This window comes from Grampus griseus (assembly GCF_964374135.1).
Source record: "Grampus griseus genome assembly, chromosome: 3".
Classification (NCBI taxonomy): domain Eukaryota; kingdom Metazoa; phylum Chordata; class Mammalia; order Artiodactyla; family Delphinidae; genus Grampus; species Grampus griseus.
The window spans coordinates 102,569,783-102,582,928 of record NC_139019.1 but is presented as its reverse complement, the minus strand read 5'-3'; the positions used below and the strand labels follow the sequence as shown (position 1 = coordinate 102,582,928).

General features: G+C 42.4%; 2 pseudogenes across 2 annotated transcripts in view; one reads left to right on the top strand and one right to left on the bottom strand.

Annotated features, from left to right (window-relative positions):
• Positions 1-9,372, bottom strand: part of LOC309819855 (small ribosomal subunit protein eS6-like) — a 106,675-nt pseudogene extending 97,303 nt beyond the window's left edge. The window contains exon 1 of the transcript in view: positions 9,333-9,372. The product of the transcript in view is annotated as a small ribosomal subunit protein eS6-like (transcript). The remainder of the gene's footprint in view (positions 1-9,332) is intronic.
• A 384-nt stretch (positions 9,373-9,756) lies between these two features.
• Positions 9,757-12,895, top strand: LOC309819854 (elongation factor 1-alpha 1-like; annotated as a pseudogene). Its single transcript has 2 exons — positions 9,757-9,771; positions 11,624-12,895. The product of its transcript is annotated as an elongation factor 1-alpha 1-like (transcript).
• Positions 12,896-13,146: the final 251 nt, after the last annotated feature.

The following is a 13,146-nucleotide window of genomic DNA, read 5'->3' as shown; positions in this document are numbered from 1 at the left end:
TGCCTCTATATGAATGGACTCTGGAAGGTCGGAGCCTTGAGAATAGGCTATCCTGTATATTTCAGGGTATAGACCACATTCTTTTACAAAAGGTGCAGAGCCAGCATGAGTAAGCACAGACAATAGAGCACAAAGATTAAAGCAAAAGGAACAGATCTAATATGGAGTCAGATTTATTCTTCCCTATTACAAGGCTTCTCACAATTCAGAAACCTCCCACCAATCTGTCTTCACTTTAGATTAACTGGACTTGGGTCACATACCCATTCCTGAAGAGGGAAGGACTTATCCCTCGACCAGTCAGGCTCTTCCCTGGGCTGTGTGGGGGTCAGCTTCCCTTGGGGAATTTGAGCTGTGTCGGGGGAGGGGGGGGCCTTAGATACTCTAACAAAACTGGAATTGATCAGGAAGAAGAAAGTATGACTAGGTCCAGGGTAGGCCACCAAACTATAGAAGATTAGAGAGGTGAAATTTACAAATTTCTGAGAGCCAGGTTTTCATACCTGGGGGCAATGTTGCACAGGGAATTGCTGGCAAAGTCAGATCTGGACCTTTTTGTTAAGTCCCAGGCAGGACATTTGTTTTATTGTTGTGTTGTTTTGTTTGAACTATACTACTCTGCCTCTTAAACAAGTAGTGCAAAACCTCCTCTCCCTAACAAGTACACACAAGAAGCGATTTCCAATTCTGAAGTCCTCTGCACTCAGTCGGTTCCCAAGCCCATGCATCATATCATGTACCCGCTGTAGTGGGAGGTCCTGGGAGTGTTGTCACCCTGTCAAGGTCAGTGGTTCTTAACCTGACTGAGCAATAGGATCATCTGGGCAGCTTATTAAACATACACCTGCCAGAGATACTGATTCAGTAGGTATGAGGACTGGACAGCTCTATTCTTTTTTAATCCTGGATGAGAGGGAATTGGAGACTGGAAAACTGAAGGCTGAGTTGGGAGAGAACATTATTTCACAGTGCACTTTTTTGCATGGTTTGCCTTTTTTTCATCATATTATACTATTCTCTTCCTTTCCCTTCCTTTCTCTTTTCTTTTTTTTTTTTTCCTCTCTTTTCTTTTTTAAGGCCCCTGATGTTTCTGAGGTGCAGCCTGAGGCTGAGAACTTTTCATCAATATGGTCCAATATCAAGCTTTGGATTGGCTACTCCAGAGGCCAAAAGTGTTTTGAGCCCTATTTTCAGAATCATAGTGGAGCATTGCCTTTTTTTTTTTTTTTTTTTTTTTTTGCGGTACGCAGGCCTCTCACTGTTGTGGCCTCTCCAGTTGTGGAGCACAGGCTCTGGACGTGCAGGCTCAGCGGCCATGGCTCACGGGCCCAGCCGCTCTGCAGCATGTGGGATCCTCCCGGACCGGGGCACGAACCCATGTCCCCTGCATCAGCAGGCGGACTCTCAACCACTGCGCCACCAGGGAAGCCCGAGCATTGCCTTTTAAGGAAAACACTGAGGTCAGTGCTGATGCCTGACTCACGTTCTTAGACTCATTTCTTTTCTGGTTTCTGCAAAGACCTCAGAGTCTCAAATATGCCCCATTTCTTGAAATGAAGAACTGTAGATGACCAGAGAGTTTTGGTGACACAGAAGAGGAGAATTCAACAGAAAGTTGTTCAGTTCCCTCTTGAAAGAGTAAGCAGATAGATCTCTCATAAGTAGAGTCAGCTCCATGCTGTTCCCATCAGTCAGTCCACCAACAATAAGTCTCAATGGCAGACAGAGACCACAGTAAAAAGATGCTGTTTATTTTTAAATCTCATTATAGGTGTTCTTTCCAAAATCTCTTCTAAGTGATCAGAGGCACTGCTCCTCTTCCAATTACAACCCAAGAAGTAAGAATCACTAACTGGATGTGTTAAAGCCCTTCTCACTAGCAATTTAAAGAGATTAGAAAGTTGATGGAGAGAGAGATGTGTTTAGAAATCATTGAAATGATAGACACCGTTTTCAGAAAGGGACATCCTTTGTTCACTCTTTTGTAGCTAGTTATGGTCTGATGGAAACCAACCACAAAGGCAATACAGTGTAGCCTAGTGGTCATTTTCACTAGAATAGACAAGACTACTTGTGGACACAGTAATTACTCTCTCTTTCACCTTTGCTTCATACCGGACATTTTTTAACCAGCATATAGATTTGTCGGGCGAATCTCAAGGTTTACCATATACGGGAAATCGTTCTTCCTAGAAGGCCAAAGTCATAGCTTGTCCTTAACAACTGACTAAAAACCTTTTAGGTGCACACTGCCTCCCTCCCCACCCCCCACCATATATCTATACTGTACTTTCTTTCACAAAGCCTTCCTCTCCTTATAACACCTGTAGAGCTATTCCTCAGCAGCCAACTTTAGAGCAAAGAGCTTGTCTGTTTGCAAGATGTAAATGCCAGGTTATTCTGGGGTAGGAGAGTCCAGAAGACAACTCAGCCATGAAATTTGTGCAGAACAATGAGTGACCCAGTCTGAGAAAATATTGATCTGAGCTGTTGGCGCCAAATTTCCTACTGCTCCCTTCAAGTGGCCAAGCCTTAGTCTGGGTTTGGGGCCTAGGGGTTCATCCAAGATGGAAAAAGGATCCAGGTTAGTTCCAGGAACTGATAAGGGATTGTAGGAGAAGGGAGACCAACATTTCCCTATGGCCATTTTCCCCATGAAGCATTGTGAGGAAAGAAGCCAAATTTTGTTTCCCAATGTTTTTCTGTTCCCATCCATCTACCTGGGCCTTACATTTCTAAATATGATTATTTTCATGAGCTAACTAAGTTCTACAGAGCACATATTTCTTATTAAGTGAAATTTGGTATTTAGTATTCTACACTGCTTTAAAAATTAAAGAATATTTTTCCTTTAGTTCAAAGAAGGTGGTAGAGAACTAACTGTTGAGTTCCTACTGTGATTCAGACACGTGTTGGATTTTTATGTTATCTCATTTAATTCTTGTAACTATCCTACAAATTAGCTACATTGTATTATTTAATATTAATCCCCAGATAGTATCTACTGCATGTCTTCTCTGTTCTAGGTACCCTTGTAGGTGCTGGAGACATTGTGATCCCGCCAGGAATTCAGTCTGGTGGGCAAGACAACATATGAGTGAATCATTACAAAGAAAAATGCCATAACAGATATATATATTTTTTTATAAATTTTTAAATTTTATTTATTTACTTTTGGCTGTGTTGGGTCTTCGCTGCTGTGCATGGGCTTTCTCTAGTGGCAGTGAATGGGGCTACTCTTTGTTGTGGTGCTCAGGCTTCTCACTGCAGCGGCTTCTCTTGCTGTGCTAGGCGCACGGGTTTCAGTAGTTGAGGCACATGGGCTCAGTTGTTGTGGCTCGCAGTCTCTAGAGCTCAGGCTCAGTAGTTGTGGGGCACAGGCTTAGTTGCTCCACGGCATGTGGGATCTTCCCGGACCAGAGCTTGAACCTGTGTGGCCTGCATTGGCAGGCGGATTCTTAACCGCTGCGCCACCAAGGAAGTCCGGCCATAACAGATATATAACAGAAGGCTGTAGGAGTGCGCGTTTTAAAAATGTAAATCTCTTTAACGTATGCACCAATCAAAATGGTAGAGTTACCACCCCCCGGAAGAGATTCCAAGGTAGTTACAGAGGACTCCAATATTTTAATACAATCAACTTACTTTTGTAAAAACAGATAATTAAGTAGGAATATAAGCTGCCCTTTTTTTCCTTTAGGGAACATTGGGAAGATTTCTGAATCTTTTTTTTTCCTAATCAACTAACTTAAAATGTTCTAAAGAGACTTCATTTATTCAATCATACTCCCACATTATTATTATTATTTTTTTTTTTTTGCGTTATGTGGGCCTCTCACTGTCGTGGCCTCTCTCGTTGCGGAGCACAGGCTCCGGACATGCTGGCTCAGCGGCCATGGCTTATGGGCCCAGCCGCTCTGCGGCATGTGGGATCTTCCTGGACCAGGGCACGAACCCGTGTGCCCTGCATCGGCAGGTGGACTCTCAACCACTGCGCCACCAGGGAAGCCCTCCCACATTATTTTTAAAATAACTTAATGTGGCTTACAAAGATGGCGTACAACAGCACAGGGTAAATAAAAATACTCAGTACAAAAATGACTCTATGTCGATTTCCTCTTACTATCTATTTCCTGTTCCCCACAAACAACTGTTTCCTTTTTTCTGGTTTCGATTCTGTTTCAAGTCTCTGTGGCTGTCCCACCTCTGGAACTAATTCTGTGCCTTGCACATGCCCCAGACTGCCTGGCTTGTCTCCACGTGGGGTCTGTGTCGCCTTTCCACGAGCACAATTAGGTCTCCAAAGTACTTAGGCAGGAACTTCTCTCCCAAACAAATCTGTTTATCAGAGAGCAGTTAGATTGCATGCACAGAAGCCTCAACAAACAGGATGTTCCATCTCAAATTTATGGCCTCTCGGCATACGCCAGAACGCCTCCCAAGGACGCGAGTGACTCTCAAGATGCTATAGTGCGTCATCAACCACAGTCGCTGAAGGGAACAGGCTGGGCATCCACTTATTGGCACTTCCTGGATGAAGTACGACAATCAGTGCCTTTTTTGAATTTGTGCGGCTTTTGGCTTATTAATTTCAGGATGGGAAATCATTAGTGTTCTTAATTTAAAGAGGAAACCATTGGACAAGAGTCTGCAGCTATAAATCGATACTAAAGATTTTCTCTGAAATATGATGTGTCTACCTGACTCTGAGATTGGATTTTTTTTTTTTTTCCCTTTTCGTTTTTGAGCTTTTGAATTTGACTTAACATACTGACTCTATCAGATTCCTGCGGTGAATTGATAATGAAATTAGGGGAGACAGAGTCCATTGACTTAGAAGATCTGTGCCATTAGTTAAGTCTTCTCTCTGTTTCTGCAACTGGCTTGACACCAGCTTAGTCACCTTGGTTTTGGCATTTGCCTCTGACACAGACACTTAAGAGACCATAGCTCAGAATGGAGATGAGGAGGCAGCATGGTAAATAGATGCTATAAAAAAGAGGGGAAAATCAGTATTTCCATTAACATCTGGGAGAGACTTTCCAAAGAACGTTTATATGTGCAGCTGACAGTTATGTGCCAAGAAGACTAGTTCCTTTAAGGATCACAAATTATGTGACTATCACTGTGGTGTTATTTCGTTTTTATTTTCACAAGAAATTTCACCAATAGCTTTTAAAACTAAAACAAACAAACAAAAGTCAAGGAAACAAAAAAACTCTGCCTATGGGCTTCCCTGGTGGTACAGTGGTTGAGAGTCCGCCTGCCAATGCAGGGGACACAGGTTCGTGCCCTGGTCCGAGAAGATCCCACGTGCCGCGGAGCGGCTGGGCCCGTGAGCCATGGCCGCTAAGCCTGCGCATCCGGAGCCTGTGCTCCGCAACAGGAGAGGCCACAACAGTGAGAGGCCCGCGTACCGCAAAAAACCAAACAAACAAAAAAACTCTGCCTAGGAAAAATATTGAAATAAAGGTTATATTTTTTAAGAAAATGGATATGATAAAAATTCTACTTATATACATCAAAATTATTAGTAACGTGCAACAAAATATTATAGATATTTTCTTGAAGTTTATCATAATAGGCCTTGATTTGTACATATATCTTCTTTATAAGGTCATGACTTTTGTAATATATGTATTAGCAACGCATCGTTAATTTTCTGGTTTTGTTTTGTTGTGTTACCCTCTCATCCTCAGGTCTAGGTTTAATTCCTGGCTTCTGCATCCCCTGTCCTGTGACTTACAGAAGACAGTCAACTTTTTTAATGTGTTTCAATTTCCGCATATTTAAAAATGGTATTGGGAGGAATAAATGATAGGGGTATGTAAGTACCTAGCACAGTGCCTGGCACACAATAGAGTTTCAATAGCTGTTACTTCCCCACCTCCACACTCTGTACTCTGTTTTGCAACTCTGTATCTTCAGAGGAACACCTCTGGGCAAAGGAAGATGGCATTCAATAACTTAGGTAAGGGTTTGATTGACCTGGTGGCCTCCCCTCCTGCGAATGAGGCTGGGTACCTCTCCTGAGGCTGCCACCACTTCCTCTGTCATTCTTTCCTAGAGCCTGTGCACAGGAGCCAAATCTTGGTAGGATCACCCATCATCATTAGGCAGTGTGGAGTTTGGGCATTTCTCTGCCTCTAGGGACAGAGGTCTTCCACTCAGCAGATCAAGAGATGTAGATTGTCGGCTTGGATCTGAAGGACACAGTTCCTCTAAACTTGATTCTGATCTTCAAGATAGGGCAAGTTTAGAACAAAGTGCTGCGAACCTTGGGAGAAAATGAGAGCTTCTCAGAATTCAAATGAGCAAAAGCCAGGAATGTTCATCAGTATCTGACATGCATTCAAGACTATGGAAAAGCAAATTCCAAAAAGTTCAAAGAAAATATACGTTCAGTCTCTTGACCAGAGGGTTTTCTAAAAGGGTGTAGCTAGGTCCATAAGGAGTAGAAAATGAAATTCTAGCTATGTCATAAAAATAAGCCGAATATGGAAGAAAAACTACAGAAATCGATATGGTTGCTCAGAGAACTCTCCTTTGAGCTAAGATTTTTAAAAGCACGTTTGAAATCAGATTAAAGAAATTGTAGCCAAGAACAAAAGCAACACAGTAGCACGAACCTAGAAGAGTAGAGTCATAAAGAATAAGGGAAAAAATAAGCTCAATTTTGCTAGGGGAAAAAAGGGATAACAAAGAATGACTTTTACCAACGTGTAGGGAGCAAAGAAGAACAAGGAAGTGTTAGTCATATTTCTAAAAGATTGTGATGTAATGGTAACAAGACAAAGAGAAAATAAAATTACTCAGCTCCTGTTTTGCTCTGTCTTCTCTACCAGAAGAACACCCTTCAGATTCAAAATGTAAAGATGCCTGGCAGATGTACCTGAGGACTGAAAACAAAATGTGTTAAATGCCAGGCAGGGAGCTCCTGCATGATTGTCCACAAGGGACGCAGCTGTGTAAAGGACAGAGATGGGATCAGCCAGAAGTTGGGCCACTGCTGCAACGGTCCCTACAAGAGATGATGAAGGGTTGAAGGGAGGCCGAGCAGAGGGTCAGAGAAAGGAGGTCAAGGCTGAGGAGATAGAACTGATGGAATAACCCATTGCAGATGCTCTAGAAAAGATATGAATATGCTATATGAGGATTTCACAGATCTTCTGTGAAAACAAAAAGCAGATGGGATGGGGGAGTGGGGAATGTGGGCGGGGAGCAATCATGTGAACCTAGTCATGGACACAGAGAGTTGGGGTATGTTTAATACAGGGAGAATCCAGGTTTGCCAGAATCATGGGTTATAATAGCTGGATATAAAGGGGACATGGAGGAAGGGATAAAGTCCAAAGGTTTATTACTCATCAGAAAATCCAGAATGAGGGCTCCACACCCGCTGAGGAGCTAGGGTGGAATTGGAAAAAAAAAAAAGTGATAGAAGCCATTCATGTATCTCATCCTGTGGACGCCAGGTAATTGGAATATACGTCTCAAACCTAATGGAATCAGGGGTTTTGTGAATTTTTTTGTGCTTTTTTGTGGGATTGAATAGTTAATAGTAAAACTATTGAAAATGGACAGTACCACTCCTCCTTACCCTATTAAAGGCAGAGTATCTGGGTTATTAATTATTTTTAAAAATTTTTTTATTTTTAATGAAGTTTAGTTGATTTACAATGTTGTGTTAATTTGGGGTTATTAAATATTGAATTGAAGGATGTTAGAGCTAAGAAAGAAACGTTCATGGTCCCACCAGAGCTCATAATAAGAGGAGGGGGTCAAGGAAAGCATCTCCAAAGACATGATACAGGGGCTGAAAGCTTAGAGATGAGTAGAACTTAGCCTGAAGAAGTATTGCACCCCTTGGGAGTGTTAAGACTTTAATCAGATCTGGCCACCTCACTTCCAAGAGGAATTTTGCCAAACTGAAGCTCTGTCGTATAAATATGAGGGACCAGAGACAGCAAGCCAGGACTTAGGAGGAAAGCTGTTTTATCAATTTTGTGTAGCAGAATTGTAGGAAGAATTTGATCTAATTCTGAAGTGATCTAGCTTCAAGGTCAAGCTCAGAGGCTCCAGAGCCAGATATCTAGATTTGAATCCTGGCTCTGCCATGAATTACATTACTTCCTATGTATAACAACAACAACAGTAATAATACGTATTTTATAGGATTTTTTGAGAGGATTAAATGAATAAATACATGTCAAGTGTCTAAAACAGTGCCTGGAATAATAGCAGGCACCGGCTATTGTTGGCTATTATTATTACAAAGCAGATAGATATGTATCATTTATAATAGAATATTTTAGCAATCCAAGTTGTTGAGCAAAGTAATCTCAGTTATCTGAAAAAATAACCTGAAATGTTTTCATTCCAAAGTGTGAAATGAGGGACTTTTAACTTACTGTCAACCTGCCACACCATCTTTTAAATGCTTCTTGGTAGTTAGTAAAATGATTGTATTTTAATCGAGTCAGCAATAGCAATAAAGTTCAGTTAAGAAACACAGATTTTTTTTTCCCTTTCATGGGCTTTCCTCAAAATTCTTGATCTCAGTGAGAGAGCACTGATCATCTGCGAATTATCTGGCGTCTCAAAAAGCAGAAAAGAATCAAAGAAGATTTAGAAGAAAACATTGGCCCATTTTCCTCAGAATTCAGCCTGGTTGATTTGCTCAATGGTTAAAGGGAAACAGCAACTACACTAAACACCAGAATGGTCAGTGCAATTAATGCAATTAAAGTAATTAGTCCTGGCAGCTGTAAGGTCAAATAGAGGTAGCTTTGTAACAACAGTCTGCCACTGCAAAATTACTGACATTTGCAACTAAATTATATTCTCTAAATTGTTGCCTTAATGCTAAATAAATAAAGTTATGCTAATGTAGGGACTGATTACAGATTGAAATTAGCACAATTGCTTGTTATACAGTCTGCTAGGGTTAACATTTTTTAAAAACATAATTAATGGCCTTTGCTTACTGTCTCTGGTTATAGATCCTGCAGCTCATTTGCATTCTTTTGCAATATTCTGACAGTGCTAAATGTCTAAGAAGAAAGATCTCATCTGGAGGCGGAAAATGCGCTTTGCACGTCATCAAGCTAAAACTTGTTATGGTTTCAGGCTAGTGTTAATAACAAAGATGACCAGAGAGAGAATGGAACAGAATGAAGCAAGAATCCGTTTTGCTTTTCAGTCTCGTGATCCCAGCCTTTTCTGGAGTCAATGTGAAATGTAATTGCTCTTTTGACCTCTATCTTCTCTCTCCCCAGGTCTGAGGAAGAGCTACACTGGTTGATTATTGCGGGAATGAAAGGCACTCTGACCTTGCCGACCGAACGCCTTGCGGCTTTCAATGTTGCCCATTATACCGAAGGCAGGCAACTCCTGGAGAGAGGCAGAATCGACAGGAGAGCTGCTCCCTGGGCAACCTGCCAGAAAAGGCTTCAGCAGCAGCAATTCAGACAGGGCCAAACAGCTCAGGCAGCTAAGGAAACAGCTTGGGGGGGCGGGGGGCGGGAAGGTGAGGGAAAGACAGAGTATATAAAAATATTGTTAGCACACAGTTTAAAGAGCTCTCAGGCATCCATGCTATAGGGCGCCTTTGTTAATACCGCCCTGCATCATCCACCCGAACTGAAAACCGACCTGGGAAGGAAGCGCAACCAATGTAAGTGCAGCTACTGATTTCCTAAAATAGGCTGTCATTCACTCCAAAGCATTTCTGACAGTCCTGCTATGTCAATCGGAATGTACCAGCAAAAAGTGGGTCAGGGTATTTAGTTATAATAATTGTTCTAGATTATAAATTATTCACTACAAACCTGGTTGGGTTATTTTTAGAATGTATGGTTCACAGAAGGATTAGGGTGCAACTTGGGATCAAAACAACAGGCTGGCTCCTTCGAGCTCTCTAGTTAAAGCGTCCTTGTTTAAAATCAGCTGTGGGTCCTTTGCGTCTCTGCTACTTCTACTCCAATCAGTTCTATTCAACAAAATTTTATCGAGCATTTATTACGTGCTTCAGCGCTGTGGGGGAATAAATGACATGTGAAGTGTGCCTGTGAATTAAGGAGACGGGTTGACCAGTCAGACACAGGAGTTCTGCCATGTGTTTTGTCGTTTCATTTCAGGCATTGAGGGAGAGCACAGAGGGCCTGCTGTGGCATTGATGTTAGGGTTTTCTATTTAGATTCTGGCTTTAAGTCTTACAGTCAGCTTCAGGTTCATATTGTCAGGCCCACTTTAGGAAGAGAAGATTGACTGTAGTAATAAAGGCTTTGGAGTCTGGAATTAGCCAGATTTGGGTTCAAACTCAATTTTGTTGCTACTCAAGATCTGTGCAATTTTGGAAAAACTCTCCATATTTCTGGGCTTTGGTTGGCCTAGTTCCTATAGTGAAGGAGACTAGATGGAACTAAGACCCTTTCCAGCTATATCGTTCTATGAAAAAGATTGTTCAGCAACCACACATCCCAGATTTTCTGGGACACCCCACCTCCAAAGTATTATGGCCTGTTGTACCTATAAAATTATTTATACCCATCACATGCTGAATCACCATCACCTGATTTATACATTGAACGAACCATCAGAGGTGGGAAAAGAATGATGAGAAAAGGCTGGGGAGAGTGGTGTTAAAAGATAGTTTTCATAGAAAGGTAAAATCGTGACCCTCATACAGATATAAAAATGTGTATATGTTAAAGATTTGATTCTCCTCATTAATCAAAGATGGAACCGACAGATGTTATAACTGGTTCAAGAGAATCTGAAAAGAAACATTTAAAGATTAGAAATATTGAAATCAGAATGCAAATAGAACAAAACTGGGTTTTTTTCCAGGGGGAGTGGAGAGAAATCAATTGAACCTCTACCAGACAGGGAAGTATTTGCATGTCTGTCAGTTACCTATAACATACAAGTTGTAAAATAGCTCAAGGGCAGTGAAGACTAGAATCAGATAACAGGAAGGGTGTGCTGTGTGCAGACAATGCATAGTTTCCCATGAAGCACAGTTTTTCCCTACAGTGGAAATAGCTTCATATGGACTATGGCATTTCATTGTGATTTCTGGTTCTTCAATGGCTATCTGGGGAAGGATCTCAGTGGGGACTTGGGTGTGGACAAGAATCACCTGGGAAACTTCCAAATCAGAATCACACCTCCAAACCAAACTGCATCCAGGGTTCTAACAAATGTTGTAAACAATCAGACGGCCTTTTCAACTGCTTTTTGAGGTTGAAGTTATGATTGAAGGAGACCTAGAAAGTCGGCTGTGTGTATTTATAGGTGCAGTATTTCTTCCCGATCCTTTGAGGAGCCTTTTGTGACTTTCTTGATGTGGTTTAAGGGTCATGAAACTGTTAAGTGTTAGTTCACCGAGGGCTAAGGTCCAGTGTGCACACTGAAGGCAAGGCAAAGTCCAAAGGAGAAAAATGGGAATTAAAGAAATAAAAAGAGGGAAGAAGCATTGGGTTTGCTGCCAGAACACAGATGTCATGAAAACCACTGCTAAATCTAAGCCAAGATGGGAAAGGAATAGACTCCTATCAACATGGTCATCACTGGACACCTAGATTCGGGCAAGTCTACCACTGCTAGCCATCTGACCTAGAAACATGGTGGGATTAACAGAAGAACCATCAAACAATTTGAGAAGGAGTCTGCTGAGATGGGAAAGGGCTCCTTCAGGGCGGTCTGTGTCTTGGATAAACTGTAAGCTGAAGGTGAGCTTGGTGTCACCATTGATAGCTCCCTATGGAAATTCAAAACCAGCAAGTATTTTGTGACCATCACTGATGCCCCAAGACACAGAGACTTTATCGAAAACCTGATTTCAGGCACATCTGCTGACTGTGCTGTCCTGATTGTCGTTCCTGGTGTTGGTGAATTTGAAGCAGGGACCTTCAGGAACGGGCAGACCGTCAGCATGCCCCTCTGGCTTCCACACCGGGTGTGCAACAATGAATTGTTGGTGTTAACAAAATGCATCCCACTGAGCTGCTCTGTGGCCGGAAGTGATACAAGGAAATCATAAAGGAAGTCAGCACCTACATTAAGAAAATTGACTCAACCCTGACACAGTAGCATTTGTGCCAATTTCTGGTTGGAATGGTGACAGCACGCTGGAGCCAAGTGCTAACGTGCCTTGTTCCAGGGATGGAAAGTCACCTGTGAACATGGCAACGCCAGTGGAACCGTGCTGCTTGAGGCTTGGGATTGCACCCTGCCATCAACTCGTCCAACGGACAAGCCCTTGCCTCTGCCCCACCAGGACATCTACTAAATTGGTAGTATTGACACTGTCCCTGGCAGCCGAGTGGAGACTGGTGTTCTCACCCCTAGCATGGTGGTCATCTTTGCTCCAGGCAACTGAAGTCAAGTCTGTTGAAACGCACCATGAAGCTTTGAGTGAAGCCCTTCCTGGGGACAGTGTGAACTTCAGTGTCAAGAACGTGTCTGTCAAAGATGTTCATCATGGGCAGTATGGCTGGTGGAATAGCAAAAATGACCCACCAGTGGAAGCAGCTGGCTTCATGGCTTGGGTGATGATCCCGAACCGTATCCAGGCCAAATCAGGGCCGGCTACACACCTGCGCTGAATTGTCACCCAGCTCACATTGCTTGCAAGTTTGCCAAGCTGAGAAGATTGATTGTTGTTCTGGGCCCAAACTCATGCCATATGGTGATGCTTCTGAGTTGATGTGGTTCCTGACAAGCCCACCTGTGTTGCTAGCTTCTCTGCCTATCTGCCTCTGGGCCCTTTTGCTGTTTGTGAGATAAGACACAATCGGTTGCCACAGGTGTCATCAGAGCAGTGGACAAGAAGGTGGCTGGAGCTGGTTCAGTCACCAAGTCTGCCGGGAAGACTCAGAAGACTAAATAAATATTATCCCTAATACCTGCCAGCCTGCTCTTAATCGTGGTAGAACAGTCTCAGAATGGGTGGTCTGAACTGGCCATTTAAGTTTATTAGTAAAAGACTAGTGATAATAATGCATCGTAAAACCTTCAGGAGGAAAGGAGAATGTTTTGTGAACCATATTTTTTTGTGTGTAAGGTATTCGTTTTAAAAAACCAGTACTCTTTCATGGAAACAACTTGACCAAAAATCTGTCCCAGAATTTTGAAAACCAT